This window comes from Theropithecus gelada, chromosome 20 (genome assembly GCF_003255815.1).
Source record: "Theropithecus gelada isolate Dixy chromosome 20, Tgel_1.0, whole genome shotgun sequence".
Taxonomy (NCBI): domain Eukaryota; kingdom Metazoa; phylum Chordata; class Mammalia; order Primates; family Cercopithecidae; genus Theropithecus; species Theropithecus gelada.
This window is the reverse complement of record NC_037688.1, coordinates 53,342,173-53,358,814: the sequence shown is the minus strand read 5'-3', so window position 1 is coordinate 53,358,814 and position 16,642 is coordinate 53,342,173.

The window sequence follows — 16,642 nt, the reverse complement described above, 5'->3', positions numbered from 1 at the left end:
TGGAAAACAGTATGGCGATTCCTCAAGGATCTAGAACTAGATGTACCATATGACCCAGCCATCCCATTACTGGGTATATACCCAAAGGATTATAAATCATGCTGCTATAAAGACACATGCACACGTATGTTTATTGTGGCACTATTCACAATAGCAAAGACTTGGAATCAACCCAAATGTCCATCAGTGACAGACTGGATTAAGAAAATGTGGCACATATACACCATGGAATACTATGCAGCCATAAAAAAGGATGAGTTTGTGTCCTTTGTAGGGACATGGATGCAGCTGGAAACCATCATTCTTAGCAAACTATCACAAGAACAGAAAACCAAACATCGCATGTTCTCACTCATAGGTGGGAACTGAACAGTAAGATCACTTGGACTCGGGAAGGGGAACATCACACACCGGGGTCTATCATGGGGAGGGGGGAGGGGGGAGGGATTGCATTGGGAGTTATACCTGATGTAAATGACAAGTTGATGGGTGCTGACGAGTTGATGGGTGCAGCACAGCAACATGACACAAGTATACATATGTAACAAACCTGCACGTTATGCACATGTACCCTAGAACTTAAAGTATAATAATAATAAAAAAAAACTGTGATTCACCACATAAACATAACCCAAACCAAAAACTAAATAATCATCTCAGTAGATGCAGAAAAAGCTTTTGATAGTATTCAACACTCCTTAATGTTAAAAACTCTAAACAAACTAGGCATTGAAGAAACATACCACTAAATAATAAAACTCTTCTATGAAAAACTCACAGCCAACATCATCCTAAATGAGTGAAAGCTAGAGGCATTCCCCTAGAGAAACAGAACAAGACAGGGATATCCTCTCTTATCACTTCTATTCAACATAGTACTGAAAGTCATCGTCACAGAAATCAGGCATGAGAAAGAAATGAAAGGCATCCAAATAGGAAGAGAAGAAGTGAAACTATCACTGTTTGCAGACAATATAATTACATACCTAGGAAACCCCATAGTCTCTGCCCCAAAATTCCTAGATCTGATCAACTTCAGCAAATTTCAGGATACAAAAATCAATGGACAAAAATCAGTAGCATTCCCATACACCAACAACATCCAAACTGACAGCCAAATCAAGAATGCAATTCTATTCACAACAGCCACAAAAAGAAAAAATAATACCTAGGAATGCAGCTAACAAACAATGTAAAAGATCTCCACGATGAGAATTACAAAACACTGCTCAAAGTAATTAGAGATGACGCAAACAAATAGAAAAACATTTCATGCTCATGGATAGGAAGAATCAATATTGTTAAAATGGCCATACTGCCCATGACAATTTACAGATTCAATGCTATTTCTATCAAACTGCCAATGACATTCTTCATAGAATTAGAAACAACTATTTTAAAATTCATATGAAACAAAAAACGGCCAAATAGCCAAGGTAATCCTAAGGAAAAAGAACAAAGTTGGAGACATCACATTCCCTGACTTCAAACTGTACTATACAGTAACTAAAACACAATGGTACTGGTACAAAAATAGACACATAAACCAATGGAACAAAATAGAGATCCAGAAATAATACCATACACCTTTAATCTTCTCATCTGCAATAAAATTGACCACAACAAGCAATGAGGAAAAGACTCCCAATGCAAAAATGGTACTGGGATAACTAGCTAGCCATGTACAGAAGAGTAAAACTGGACCCGTCCCTTATACCATATATACAAATCAACTCAAAGTGGAATAAATACTTAAATGTAAAATCTAATCTATTAAAAACCCTGAAGATAACCCTGGAAATACCATTCTGGACATGGCCTTGGCAAATATTTTATGATGAAGACATCAAAAGTAATTGTAACAAAAAGAAAAATTGACAAAGGAGACCTAGTTAAACTAAAGAGCTTTTGCACAGAAAAGAGAAACTATCAACAGAGTAAACAGACAATCTACAGAATGGGAAAATAGTATTTGTGAAGTATGCATCTGACAAAGGTCTAATATTCAGCATATATAAGAAACTTAAATACATGTATAAGCAAACACAAAAATCTCCATTAATAAGTTGGCAAAGGACATGAACAAAAGAAGACACACACAGCCAATGAGCAGATGAAAAAAATGCTGAACATCAGTAATCATTAGAGGAATGCAAATCAAAACCACAATGAGATACCATCTCACACCAGTCAGAATGGCCTTTATTAAAATGTCAAATAAAAAAAGATGCTGTCAAAGTTGTGGAGAATAGGAAACGCTTATATACTGCTAGTGGGAATGTAAATTACTTCAGCCACTGTGGAAAGCAGTTTGGCAATTTCTGAAATAACTCAAGGCAGAATTACCATTCAATCTCACAATCCCATTATTAGGTATATACCCAAAGGAATATAAATAGACCTACCATAAAGACAGATTCACATGTATGTTCATCACAGCACTATTTGCAATAGCAAAGACATGGAACCAGTCCAAATGTCCATCAGTGATAGACCGAATAAAGAAAACATAGTAGCTGTACACTATGGAATACTGCACAGCTATAAAAAATAATTTCATGTCCTTTGCAGCAACATGGATGGAGCTAGAGGCCATTATCTTAAGTTAACTAGCACAGGAACAGAAAACCAAATATCACATGTTTTATTTATTAGGGGGAGATTAATATTGAGTATGTATGGATACAAAGAAGGGAACAACAGGCATCAGGACCTACTTGAGGGTGGAGGGTACGAGTAGGGGGAGGACAAAAGGCTACTCTCAGGTACTATGTTTATTACCTGGTTGATGAAACAATCTGTATGCCAAATTCCTGTGACACACAAGTTACCCATATAACAAACCTGCACATGTACCCCTGAACCTAAAATAAACTTTTAAAAAAGAAAACAAGAAGAGAATCAAAGTAATAGACTACAAAACTGATACTAGAGAAGGGAGTAAAGTAGGCAAAAAGGGCCAAAAACTGGTTTAGCACACGTAGAAAATGAATAGAAAAATGAGAGAAGTCCTTTCTTGTGAGTAATTACTTTAAGATAAATGGGCTAGACTATTCAATGAAAACCACAGAATGGATAATAGAAACCATCATCTAACCGTATGCTTTCTACATAACATTGAAAAGCTCAAATAGTTTAAAAGTGAAAGAATCGAAAAGAATATTACATGCAAATCATAATCAAAGGAAAGGTGGTTAGTATACTAACATCAGAAAATAACAGGCTTCACATCAAAGTTGTAACAAGAGACAAAGAGCATTATGTATTGATAATAGAGTCAATCCAGTAGGAAGATATAACAATTATAAGCATATGCATATGTTACAGAAGAAACCTCAAATATATCAAAATATATTAAATATTCAATATGTTGAAAATGGACAGAATTTAAGAGAAAATGAACAATTCTACAGTAACAAATAAATACCTCAATACCACATCAGGCAGAACATCAACAAGTAATAGGGGACTGGTAAAACACTGTAAACAAACTAGACCTAACAAATATATATATGAAACACTCTACCCACCCCCACAAAAAAAGTAGAATACTTTCTTTTCAAGTGCACGTGGAACAATTTCCAGGAGACATTATATATTATTAGGTCACAAAACGATTCTCAATTAATTTGAAAATAATTAAAAGAAATCAAATAATTTTCTCTGGCCAAATGGAATAACATGAGAAATTAGTATCAAAAGGAAAACTAGAAAATTTGTAAATAGATTTAAATAAAACAATACACTCAAACAGAGGGACAAAGAGAAATCATAACAAAAAAAATTTTCTTTTTGAGATGGAGTCTCGCTCTGTCGCCCACACTGGGGTGCAGTGGCACAATCTCGGCTCACTGCAACTTCCGCCTCCCAGGTTCAAGTGATTCTCCTGCCTCAGCCTCCCGAGTAGCTGAGATGACAAGTGCACACCACCACGCCGGCTAATTTTTTGCAATTTTAGTAGAGATGGGGTTTCACTATGTTGGCCAGACTGGTCTTGAACTCCTAACCTCAAGTTAGGACAAGAACTGCCCACCTCAGCCTCCCAAAGTACTGGGATTACAGGATTACCCACCACACCTGGCCCATAATGAGAATTTAAAAACACTTTGATACAAATGATATTAAAAATCTAACCTACCAAAATTTAAGAAATACAGCAAAAAGAGGAATCACAGGCAAATTTATAACTGTTAATGTTTCCATCAAAAAGAGAGATTTATATTAACCTAACTCTCTACCTAAATGAATAAGTAAAAGAACAAAGTAAATGTAAACTCATATGAGGAAAACAATAAAATTAGAGCTGAGATCAGATAAACATAGTATTCAAAGACAAAAAATTAATCAAAAAATTTTTGAAGATTTGTAATGTCAACAAATTTTAGCTAGATAAAGAAGGGAGAGAAGAATTAAATTAACAAAATGACTAATAAAGGATGTTACATTACTACAGGCCTTATAGAAATAAGGAGGATAAAAAGAATACTATGAACAACTGTATGCCAAAAAACTAGATTAAAATAGGCAAAAAAATTACAAAAAAATAATGTTAGAAATAGAAAATATAAAGAGGTAAATTTGATGCAAGAAATAAAATCCATAAACAGGAAATGCTCAACTAAGAGAAGGCTAGGCCCAAATGGCTTCACTGAATTCTACCAAACATTTATAAAAGAATCAACAACTCTTCTAAACCTCCTCTACACAAAGAGGAGGAGAAAACACTTGGTGACTCATTTTATGAGGTTATGACTGCCTTGATATCAAGGCTATAAAAAGACACTAGAAAATAGAAAACATCATACCAACCTCCCTTATAAATATAAATGCAAAAATCGTAAGTGCAATCCTAGCAAACTTAATTCAGGGGATAATTAAAATGTTACATATCATAAACACATGGGATTTATTCTAGGAATGGAAAGGTGTTCAACATAAAAAATCAATTTAATATAAAATATACCACCTTAACCAAAAAAGACAATTGTAATTGATGCATGATAGGCATTTTATAAAATCTAATAGCCATTAATAAAAAAAAACTCAACAAATTAGAAATAGAAGGGAGTTCTGCAAATATGAGAACCACACAGCTAAGATCATATTCTATGGTTGAACACTAAACTCTTATTTCTTAGTATCAGGAGAAAGACAAAAATGCCCAATTTTGCCACTTCTACTGAACACCATACTGTTCATTTTATCCAGAACAATTGGTCAAAAAAATTATTAAAAAGCATCTAAATTGGAAAACAAAAAGTAATACTACCTATCTGCAAGCAGACTAATATATAAAACCTTTTAGAAAATAAAATAACTATTAAAACTAATTTAAAATTCAGCAAATAATATCAGCATAATAGCAGCATTTTATTTCTGTATACTAGCCATAATCATTCTGAAAAAATAAACACTATTACATTCACAATAGCATCAAAAAGAATAAAATAGGTATCATCAAAATTATGGGGTAGGCAGCTGCAAGCTCTTATTCCTACCACAAAACCATCACAAAATAAACAAAAAATACCCAAGCCAAACTGGCAGAACAAATCAGCCTGGAGCAATGAAGCAAATGCTGAATAAACAAAAGACAACTTTAAAATGATAGAAAACAGTAGTGTATGTTTTAACTGCAATCGCCTTATTTTCTCTCTGCCTTAGCCACGGTTGTCAAGACAGCAACATGTTTTTCCAGTGTGGCATTCTAGTACATGGTCACAGAAGTTGAAGAGAAGACCCTACTCACCAATTATGTGTTTGCACGTTCAAACTTGTCTCAGGGCTACCTGAAATATTGACACAAGGCACTCATTTCTGTTTTGCATAACTGAGAAATGAGAAGAGAAAAGTGGCGATCATTGTTCAAACATTTCTTAGGAGATCAAAAACAACTGCAGCAACATAGTAACCTGGGACAAAAGATCATGATGGAGACAAAACAGACAGGGGCTATGGTTTAAATGTTTGCGTCCCCTTTAAGATTCATATTTAAGCTTAAACTCCAATGCAATAGTATTGAGAGGTTGGACTTTTAGGAGGTGATTAAGTTATGAGGGTTTCTCTTTTGTAAATGGGATGAATGCCAATATAACAGAGGCTTCACACAGTATTTGGTCCTTTTGCCCATTTGCTTTCCATCATTTGATAACACAGTAGTAAGATGCCATGTGAAGGAGAAATTAATTTTTACATAACACTGAACCTACCAGTGCCTTGATCCTGAACTTCTCTGCCTCCAGAAAAATGAGAAGTAAATTTCCATTATTTACAAATTACCTAGTCTCAAGTATTTTTCTATAGCAGTACAAACAGGCTAAGACAATAGTTTAACATCTGAGATGAAAACTGCAAAGAGAGTAAAAAGTGACATCAGAAACATGAAAGACTAGGAAGCTCCAGAGTCTGGCCCCCATGGAAACATCAAATGTACAACTACACACTGAGTAAAATACCTTTATAGCCATTCTAAAAGCTAGTTAGACAATATCAAGAAAAAGAAATATTTTAAATGGTAGAAATTTTTGTGTCCTTTTAACTCATTCTTTCCCCAACTCCTTCCTGCATGGTGTAAAAGTCAAAGGAAGTATGGCCCAAGTCCCAGTTCCTACCATCATGAAAGCTGGAATAGCATGTAGCTTGGTTGAAATGTTCGAGTTTGTGTGTGACCTACCCAAAAGACTGGATTCTGTCTCCGCCGACTTAAAGTTTAGACAAAGAATGGTGGCATAGCATGGATGTCAGATTAGATTCCATGAAAGGAGAGAGAGCTGCTCTGAAATGCAAAAACTGCAGAGGGATAGTAAGATCCTCAGACACCTGTGAAAAAGAAATTAGAGAGGAATATAATGGGAAATCTAAGACCCTGGGGAAAAGCTTGGGTGAGACCCTTTAAAAAAATTAAGAGGGTTAAATGTAGATAAGAAATATTGAAGAAAAGAATAAAAACACAGGCCCAGACAGTTCCCTAGAAAATACCTGAGAATTCCTTATGTCTTCACCCTACAATAAACTCAAGGCCCAGAGGCCTGCTAATCAGTAAAAGTCTTCCTTACCAGTCTACAAATAATGGGAGATGTGGCTGCTTTGCTCCATACCAAATTTTTGACAAAAGATTACAAGGCATACAAAGAAAGAGAAAAACGTGATCCATTGAAAGGGAAAAATGAATATCCACAAACTAGCCCTATAGAAACATAGACATTTGGTGACTAGATAAAGACTTTAAAATTACTGTCTTGAATATGCTGAACATCTAAAGGAAAACATGGGCAAATAACTAAAAGATATCAGAAAAACAATATATTAAGAAAATGAGAATGTTCATAAAGAGAGATGATAAAAATAACCAAAGAGAGATACCAGAGTTGAAAAATGCAGTAAGTAAATAGAAAACTTTACTACAGATGTGCAACTGTAGACTTGAATAAACAGAAGAAAGAGTCAGCAAACTGGAATATAGGTAAGTTGGAATTACTGAATCTGAGGAACAAAATTATTTTAGAGAGGAATGGTGAAAAAGATTGAAGAGAACTTAAGGGACTTTAGAGATATCATCAAATGGGCCAATATATGCATTATGAGTATCCCAGCATGAGTAGACAGATAGAAAGGGACAGAAAATTTATTTAAAGAAATACTGAATGAAAACTTCCCAAATTTCAGGAAAGACAGAAATAAACAAATACAAGTTTCGTATACATTAATTAGGATAAACCCTAAGATCCACACCAATACATTTAAATCAAGCTGTTAAAAGGCAAAATAAGGAGAATATTGAAAATAACAAGAGAAAAGAGAAAAATTCTTTACGTGCAAAGAATCACAGAAAGGATTATTGGCAGATTTCTCAGTGGAAACATTGCAGGAAGAAGGTAGTGAGATGATATATTTAAAGGTATAAAAGAAAACAACCATAAAAACAAATAAAAACAACAGAAAACAAAACACAAAAAAGATAAACCTAGACTTCTATATCTGGTGAAATTGTTCTTAAAAAACGAGGGAGAAATTAAGACATTTGCAAGCAAACAAAACCTGGAGGGCAGTTGTTTTTTACCCTTAGATCTGCCCTGCAAAAATGCTAAAAGGAGTCCCTCAGGTTAAAATGGAAGATTGGTTTATAAAAAGTACCCTAAGGCAGATGAAAATGTGAAGTTATCCAGTAAAGTTAAACACATAGACAAATATTCTTAAAACTATTATAGTAATTTTGGTTTCTAACCATTTTTATTTCCTAAATTTTTTTTAAAATAATGAGTAATGATGATCATAAATCTGTGTTAACAACTACACAAAAATAAACATGTAATTTGTGACATTAATAAATAGAGGAGGTGACACACTAAAATATTATAGTTTTGTACACAGTTTAAGTTGGTATACATTTAAGACAGATTTTCATAGTTTTAGAATGTTGTATGCAATTTCTATGTTAATGACAAAAAATGTCTATAGAATATACACAAAAGGAAATGAGAAGAAAATAAAAATGTATCTGTGTACAACAAAATAAGACAAAAAATGAAAGCAGATATGGAATAAATGAGGAAAAAATTGTAAGACATACAGAAAACAATAATACAATGTAAGTTTTCCTTCTATTAGCAGTTACTTTAAGTAAAAAGTAAACTCTCAAATCAATGGATCCAAATTAGAAAAATAAATTTTACGAAAGGATCAAGCTATACAGTGTTTGCAAGAGACTCACTTTAGATCCAAAGACAAATATAGATTGAAAGTGAAAGAATGGAAAAATACATCTCATGCAAACAGTGCCCAAAAGACAGATGAGGTGGCTCTACTCACATCCAAATAAGAAGATTTCAGTCTAAAACTATTATAAAAGACAGAAAGGATGTCCTATGATAAAAAGATTATTTTATCAAGAAGATACAACAATTATAAACACAAATGCACTGAACATCAAACCTACACAATACAAGAAGCCAACACCAACAGAATTAAAGGGAGAAATGAACAGCTCTACAATAATACTAGGAAATGTAAGTGTTCCACTTTCAATAATGAAGACTCCAAATGGTGAGGATGTGGAAGGAGAATGAATGATGAGAAGTTACTTAATGGGTACCTTGTATGTTACTTGAGTGATGGCTCTTTAAAAGCTCTGACTTGACCACTATGTGATCTATGCACATAATAAAATTGCACTTGTATCCCATAAATTTATGTAAGTGAAAAAAGTGAGTAGTACAACTAGACAGAGAATCAACAAGAAAATAGAGAACTTGAACAACACTATAGGCCAATTTGAACTAACAGACATAAAAACATAACACGCCACTCAGATGGAGCAAGACAGCTGAATAGAAGCCTACATCATACTTTCCCCCAGTAGGAACACCAAATTTCAACAACTACACACAAAAAAGCACCATCACAAGACCAAAAAACAAATGAGCAATCACTGTATCTGGTTTTAGCTTTATATTGCTGAAAGAGGCACTGAAAATGGCCTCACCAACTTGCTGGCAGTGGCCTTGCAGCACAGAGCAAAAGGCTGTGGCTTTAGGGGAGGGAGACTGCAGCAACTGGGGGACTTTACATTGAGCTCAGTGCTTCCCTGTCACAGCAGAGAGCGAAGCCATGTTGGGCTTAGCCAGTGTTCATGAATTAAGGCCAGTTCTAGCCAGAGGGATTAGCCTATCCCAGCAGTCAAAACTTGAGCTTCTTGGCAGGCCTTTCCACTGCCGGCCAAAGTGCTCAGTGTTTCTAGGAAAACTTGAAAGACTGTCTAGAACACAAGTATTGCAATTCCTAGGCGACACCTAGTGCTGGGTTGGTCTTACAGCCAGTGGACTAGGGTGGCACATGAACTAGGGAGACACTAGACAGGGTGGCTAAGGGAGGGCTTCTGCTCTCTGTCCCCCAAACTCAGCCAGGATAGCTGGCAGTAACAAAAGTAATTCCTTCCTTCTGGTTGAGTAGAGGAGATTGAGAAGTAAAGAAGACATCATCTTGCATCTTTGTACCGGCTCAGCCACAGTAAGTTAGGGCAGCAGGCAGAGTTGTGAGGCTCCCATTCCAGACCCTAGTTCTTGGATGACATTTCAGGAAACACCTTATGCCAAAAGGAAACCTGCCTCTGTTTGAACATGCCGTCAACAGAAGGACCTAGTCCTGGTAAGATTCATCACGTGTTGACTGAAGAACCCTTAAGCCCTGAATAACCAACAGCAATACCCAGGTAGTGCACCATGGCCCCTGGGTTTTGAGACATACTGGCTTCAGATGTGACCCAGCACATTCCCAGCTGTGGGGGCTATGATGCAAGACTTTCTGTTTGAGAAAAGCCAAAGAAAAAGTAAAATGACCTCAGCTACAATGGGGTAGAGAACCAAGTGGGCTCGTGGGTCCTCAAGTCCAGGCCTAGGCTCCTGGACAGCATTGCTAGACCTGCCCTGAGCCAGATGGGAGCCCATTGCCCTGAAGCGGGGAGTCCTATGCCAGGCAGCATTCACAGCAAGCTGACTCAAGAGCCCTTAGGCTTTAAGTGAACATTGGCAGTGACCTAGCAGAAAGCTCCACGGGCAGTGGCGGTGGTGGACACAAGGCTCTTATTTCTATAGGCTCCTCTGTCTATAGAAAAAAAGATCAAAGTGTGAGAAGGGCTTTGTCTTGTAGTTTGAGTGTCAGCTTAGCCACAGTAGAATTGAACATCAGGTAAATTTATAAGTTTTTAAACTCCAATCCCTGGCCCTCAGTCAGCATCTCTGGATTCACCTGAACATGGGAAAACTCACTGCCCTGAAAAGAGGTACACAAACCTGGCTGGCTTCACCACCTGAAAAGTATAGAACACTAGGCCTTGAGTGAACATAGGTGGTAGCCAAGCAGTGATTACAGCAGGCCTTGGGCAAGAGTCAGTGCTGTGCTGGTTTTCTGTCTAAACGAGTGCATCCCCAATGGTGGTGGCCACAGGAGTGCTTGTATCCCCACAAGCCTAGTATTGTATGGAGAGAGAGAGACTCCATTTCTTTGGGAGTCAGTAAGGGAAAAGAACAAAAACCTCCACCAGGTAATCCATAAAATTCTTTAAGGTCTTATCCAAGACCATCAAAGCAGTACCTCTATGAATTTGAGACAACCACAGCATTAGTGGGCTTGGGGTCTAAGTCCCTATGAATATCTGAAATGCCTTCCCAAGGACACGCAGAAAAACAGCCCAGACTGTGAGGACTATGATAATTGCCTAATTCTGCAATACCTAGAAACTGACAAACATCTACAAGCATTAAGACCATCCAGGAAAAGATGACCTCACCAAACAAACAATGGACCAAAAAAAAAAAAAAAAAAAAATCCTGGAAAAACAGATACGTGACCATTCAGATGGAATATTCAAAATAACTCTGCAGAGGAAACTCAAAAAAATTAAAGATAACACAGAGAAGAAATTCAGAGTTCTATTAGATAAATTCAATGAAGAAATTGAAATTATTAAATAGAATCAAGCAGAAATTCTAAGTTGAAAATGCAATTAACATACTGAAGAATTCATCAGTGTATCTAGGAGAATTTATCTAGCAGAAGAAAGAATTAGTCAGCTTGAAGACAGGCTATTTGAAAATACACAGTCAGAGGAGACAAAAGAAAAAGAATAAACAATGAAGCATGCCTCCAAGATCTAGAAAATAGTCTTTAAGAGATGCTTTCCCAGTTATTGGCCTTAAAAAGGAAGTAGAGAAGGAGGTAGGCTTGAAACTTTATTCAAAGGAATATTAACAGAAAACTTTCCAAACCTAGAAAATACATTAATATTCAAGTACATGAAGGTTATAGAACACTAAAAAGATTTAACTGAAAGAAGACAAAATCAAGACATTTAATAGTCAAACACCCAAAAGTCAAAGATATAGAAAGGACTTAAAAAGCAGCAAGAGAAAAGAAACAAATAACATACAAAGGAGTTCCACTATGTCTGTCAGCAGACTTTTCAGTGGAAACTTTACAGGCCAGGAGAGAGTAGCATGACATATTCAGAGTGCTGAAAAAAATAAAAAAACAAAAAACACCACTTTTATCTAGAATAGTATATTTAGTGAAGATATTCAGCATGGGACAGATCCTCCAGAGAGAAAACCTCCTATTTACCCACAAAAATTAAAAATAAAAATTTTAAATAAAGAACAAAAAATACACCAGAATACACATGTTTTCTATTGTACATAGAACATTATTCAAATAAATTACATGCTGGACTACAAGAGTCATAATAAATTACATATTATTGAAATTACATAAAGTATTTCTTTTGAATACAGTGGAGGGAATCTCAAAAATTGACAGCAGAATGAAAAATGGGAAACTCACAAACGTGAAAATGATATAACACACTTAAATAACTGATTGGTCCTAGAAAAAATTACAAGAAAATTTACACAATTATTTTGATACAAATGAACATAAAAGCAAAACATAACAGAATGTTTGAGATGGATGCTGAGAAACCAATGCTAAAAAAGAAATTTATATCTGTAAATGCTTACATTAGAAAGGAGAGTCCTCAATCAACAGCATAACTTTATGCCTTAAGAAAGTATTTTAAAAGAACTGAATCCAAGGCTAGTGTAAGAAAAAATAATAAAGACTAGAGCTGAGGCAAAGCAAATAGAGATTATAAAACCATTTAAAAAAATCAACAATATTAACGGTTGGTGGAAAAGATAAACGAAATTTGGCTGGGTGGGGTGGCTCAGGCCTGTAATCCCAGCACTTTGGGAGGCCCCTGAGGCAGCCGGATCACCTGAGGTCGGTAATTCGAAAACAGCCTCACCAACATGGAGAAACCCCTTCTCTACTAAAAATACAAAATCAGCCAGGAATGGTGGCACATGCCTGTAATCCCAGCTACTCGGGAGGCTGGGACAGGAGAATCTCTTGAACCTGGGAGGCGGAGGTTGCGGTGAGCTGAGATCATGCCATTGCACTCCAGCCTGAGCAACAAGAGTGAAACTTAAGAGAAAAAAAACACTTAAAAAAAAAGATACACAAAATTGACATAAATAACCAAAACAAACAAATAAAAAAGAAAGAGGAAGTACATAACTAAAAAAAAAATAGAAATATTACTGCTGATTTTATAGAAATAAAAAAGACTGTAAGAGAGTATTACGAACCCTTGAACACCAGGTGGATGACCTCAATAAAATGGAACAATCCTAGAAACATACTGCCTGCCAAGTGTCAATTATGGAGAAATAGAAAATCGGAATAAAGCTGTAACTAACTAGTAAGCAGACTGAATCACAACCAGATTTCTCAGACAAAGAAAAGCACAGGACCAGATAACTTTACTGCTAAATTCTACTGATCATTTAAAGAATTAAAAACAGTCTTCCTGAATGTTTCCAAAAAGTTGAGTAGAACGAATCAGTTCATTTTTTTGAGGCTGGCATGACCCTGATACAAAACACTATGAGTAAAAAAAAAATACAGACCAAAGTCCCTTATGAAGACTGACTCATAAATTCTCAATAGCATGCTAGCAAACCCAAGAACAAATTATTAATAGGATTACACACCATGATTAAGTTTATTACTGCAATGCAAAGTTGGCTCATCAATGAAATACACCACATTAACAGAATGAAGAAAAAAAGACTATACATGATTATCTCAACTGATGTAAAAAAGTATTTGACAACACTCAACACATTTTTATGTTAAAATTACTAATATTACTAAACAAAGACAAACTACTTCAACATGAGAAAGGTTGTTTATTTAAAAACCCACAGCTAACATCATACACAGTGGTAAAAAATAAAAGTCTTTTCTATGAGAACAGGAACAAGGTAAAGATGCCTGCATTCATGGTTGCTATTCATCATAGTACTGATGTCATAGCCAGATAAATTAAGCATGAAAAATAAATGAAATCCATGCATATTGAAAAGGCAGTTTTAGAAGATACATAACCTACCATCGGGGGAACACGAATTGTAAACAAAATGAGACATCATCTTATCTCACTTAGGATGGCTATAATTTTAAAAAATTACAAATGCTGGTATGGATGTGGATAAAGAGAAACATACACTATTGGTGGAAATTTAAATTAGTACAGTCATTAGGAAAAACAGTATAAAGTGTCCCAAAAACTTATCAATAGAACTACCAAATGATTCACTAAATCCAATGCTGGCTATATATCCCCAAAACTGTAATCAGTATATTGAAGAGACATAGCCGCTTCCATATCTAGCACTATTTACAATAGCTAAGACATGGAATCAACCTAAGTGTCTATCAATGGATAAGTGAACTTACAAATGTGGCACATATACACAATGAAACACTGTCCAGTCATAAAAAAGATGAGATTCTGTCCTTTGCAGCAACATGAATGAACCTGAAGGGCATTGTGTTAAGTGAAATAAGCCAGGTATCAAAATATAATACTGCAAGTGTTCACTAATATATGGAATCTGAAAAAGATCTCATGGAAGAACAAGTAGAATGCTGGTTACTAAAGGCTAGAGGGAGCAAGAGAAGGGGGAACAAGAAGAGACTGGTTGATGAGCACACAGTTACAGTTAGGTAGGAGGAATATATTCCAGTGCACAGTAGGGTGACTATGGTTAAAATTTTTGTATCACGTATTTCAAAATAGCTAGAAGAGAGAATTCTGAATGTTCTCACCACAAATTAATAAATGTATGAGGTGATGCATGTAAGTCCCCTAATTCTATTGTACACAATGTAAAAAAATGTATCAAAACATCACACTGTAGCCCATGTACAATTATAGTGTCAATTAAAAACAAAATTAAAAAAAGAAAAATGAGGTCATCGGCTAAACTTCTGCCCTCTGATTGTACAGAAAGACATACAAATACAGAGAATCACAACTCACCAGAAGAGAAACCCGTAAGAGAAACTTGAGTAACCATCAGTACTGGGGTAGGAAATCTACACTGTAATTGATTCTCTGAAGCCTGAGAGAGGACAAGTTTAAGACCTAAAACTCTGGGGCGGCCAGCTTTAGGTCCTCGTTTTCACTTTTGAGTTTTTTTTTTTGTTTGTTTTTGTTTTTTTTTTGATTCAGAGTCTCGTTCTTTCACCCAGGTTGGAGTGCAGTGGCGTGATCGCGGCTCACTGCAAGCTCCGTCGCCCGGGTTCACGCCATTCTCCGGCCTCAGCCTCCTGACTAACTGGGACTACAGGCTCCCGCTACCAAGCCTGGCTAATTTTTTGTATTTTTAGTAGAGACAGGGTTTCACCATGTTAGCCAGGAGGGTCTCCATCTCGTGACCTCATGATCCATCTGCTTTGGCCTCCCAAAGCGCTGGGATTACAGGTGTGAGCCGCCTGCCCCGCTTTTTTTTGTTTTTGTTTTTTTGTTTTGTTTTGTTTTTTAAGACAGAGTCTGGCTCTGTTGCCCAGGCTGGAGTGCAGTGGCTTAATCCTTGCTCACAGCAACCTCCACCTCCCAGGTTAAAGTGATTCTCCTGCCTCAGTCTCCCGGGTAGCTGGGATTACAGGCGCCCACCACCACATCCAGCTAATTTTTTTGTATTTTTAGTAGAGACGGGGTTTTACCATGTTGGTCGCGCTAATTTGGAATTCCTGACCTCAAGTGATCCACCCTCCTCGGCCAACCAAAGTGCTGGAATTACGGGCGTGAGCCACCACGCCCTGCCCTACTTTTGAGAGTTTTATCTTCAGAAGCCTTACCAGATTCTCACAGTATACATAGACAAATCTCATCGTTTCTGGTATAGGGAAGGGAAATGTACCCATTTTAAAAGTCAATCAGAATACTCCGTTCTTACCAAGCTCTGCCATCAGTAAAACTGTTTTAGTAGAGTTGAACCTACTGGGGATTTTGTCGGAGGTTAACCAAGCTGAGGTAAGGGAAATACCCATCTTCAGACTCCTTTAGTTTTCAATGTGGGAGAAGAGAAATATTCGACTCTAGACCACAAGAGGGAAGGGACACCAGCAACTCCCAACCCTTCTAGCCTTTCTGTTAAACCTAACGGGATGGGAAATGTGAAGCGTTTTTTAAGATAGCAGCACAGAGACACAGACTCACTAAAAGAACCAAAACTCACAGCGGTTGGAATGAAGATGTCCTTCTGTTCTCAATACCTGCACCTGGATAAATTAATGGAGGGGCGGGTGTGAAAAGCAACCTTCATTTTGCTCCCAATATCTGCTGTTCTGTCTATAGATGTGTCCTCTGAAGGACTGAGCACTTTGTTTATGTAGAGCTTATAGAAGTAACATTTTTTCTGATTCCCACAAAGACGTTTTTGATCTAGGTATGATCCTAAAATCTAGAGACCACTGAGTAACATATATGAAGAACCCTGTGAATCACTGGAACCAGCAGGGAGACAGTGGAAAACCTGACTTAGCATTTTACTCATTTTGGAGGTTGGACTATTCGGAGCTATGTGTTGTTTAAAGTACTGAGAACATGGAATCCACTGGGCCGGAGTAGATGAGCTCACACACGAAAAAGCTTGGAGCACAGCTGTTCCTATCGTGTCTTCCAAAATTAGATCAGTTCCTTTTTCCCTTTGGTGACTTCCTTTTCCATAATCATAAGTCTAGGTCTTGTCCTTCTTCTTCAGTTGACATAAAAATTATAGGCCTGGAGGGAGATGAGCTG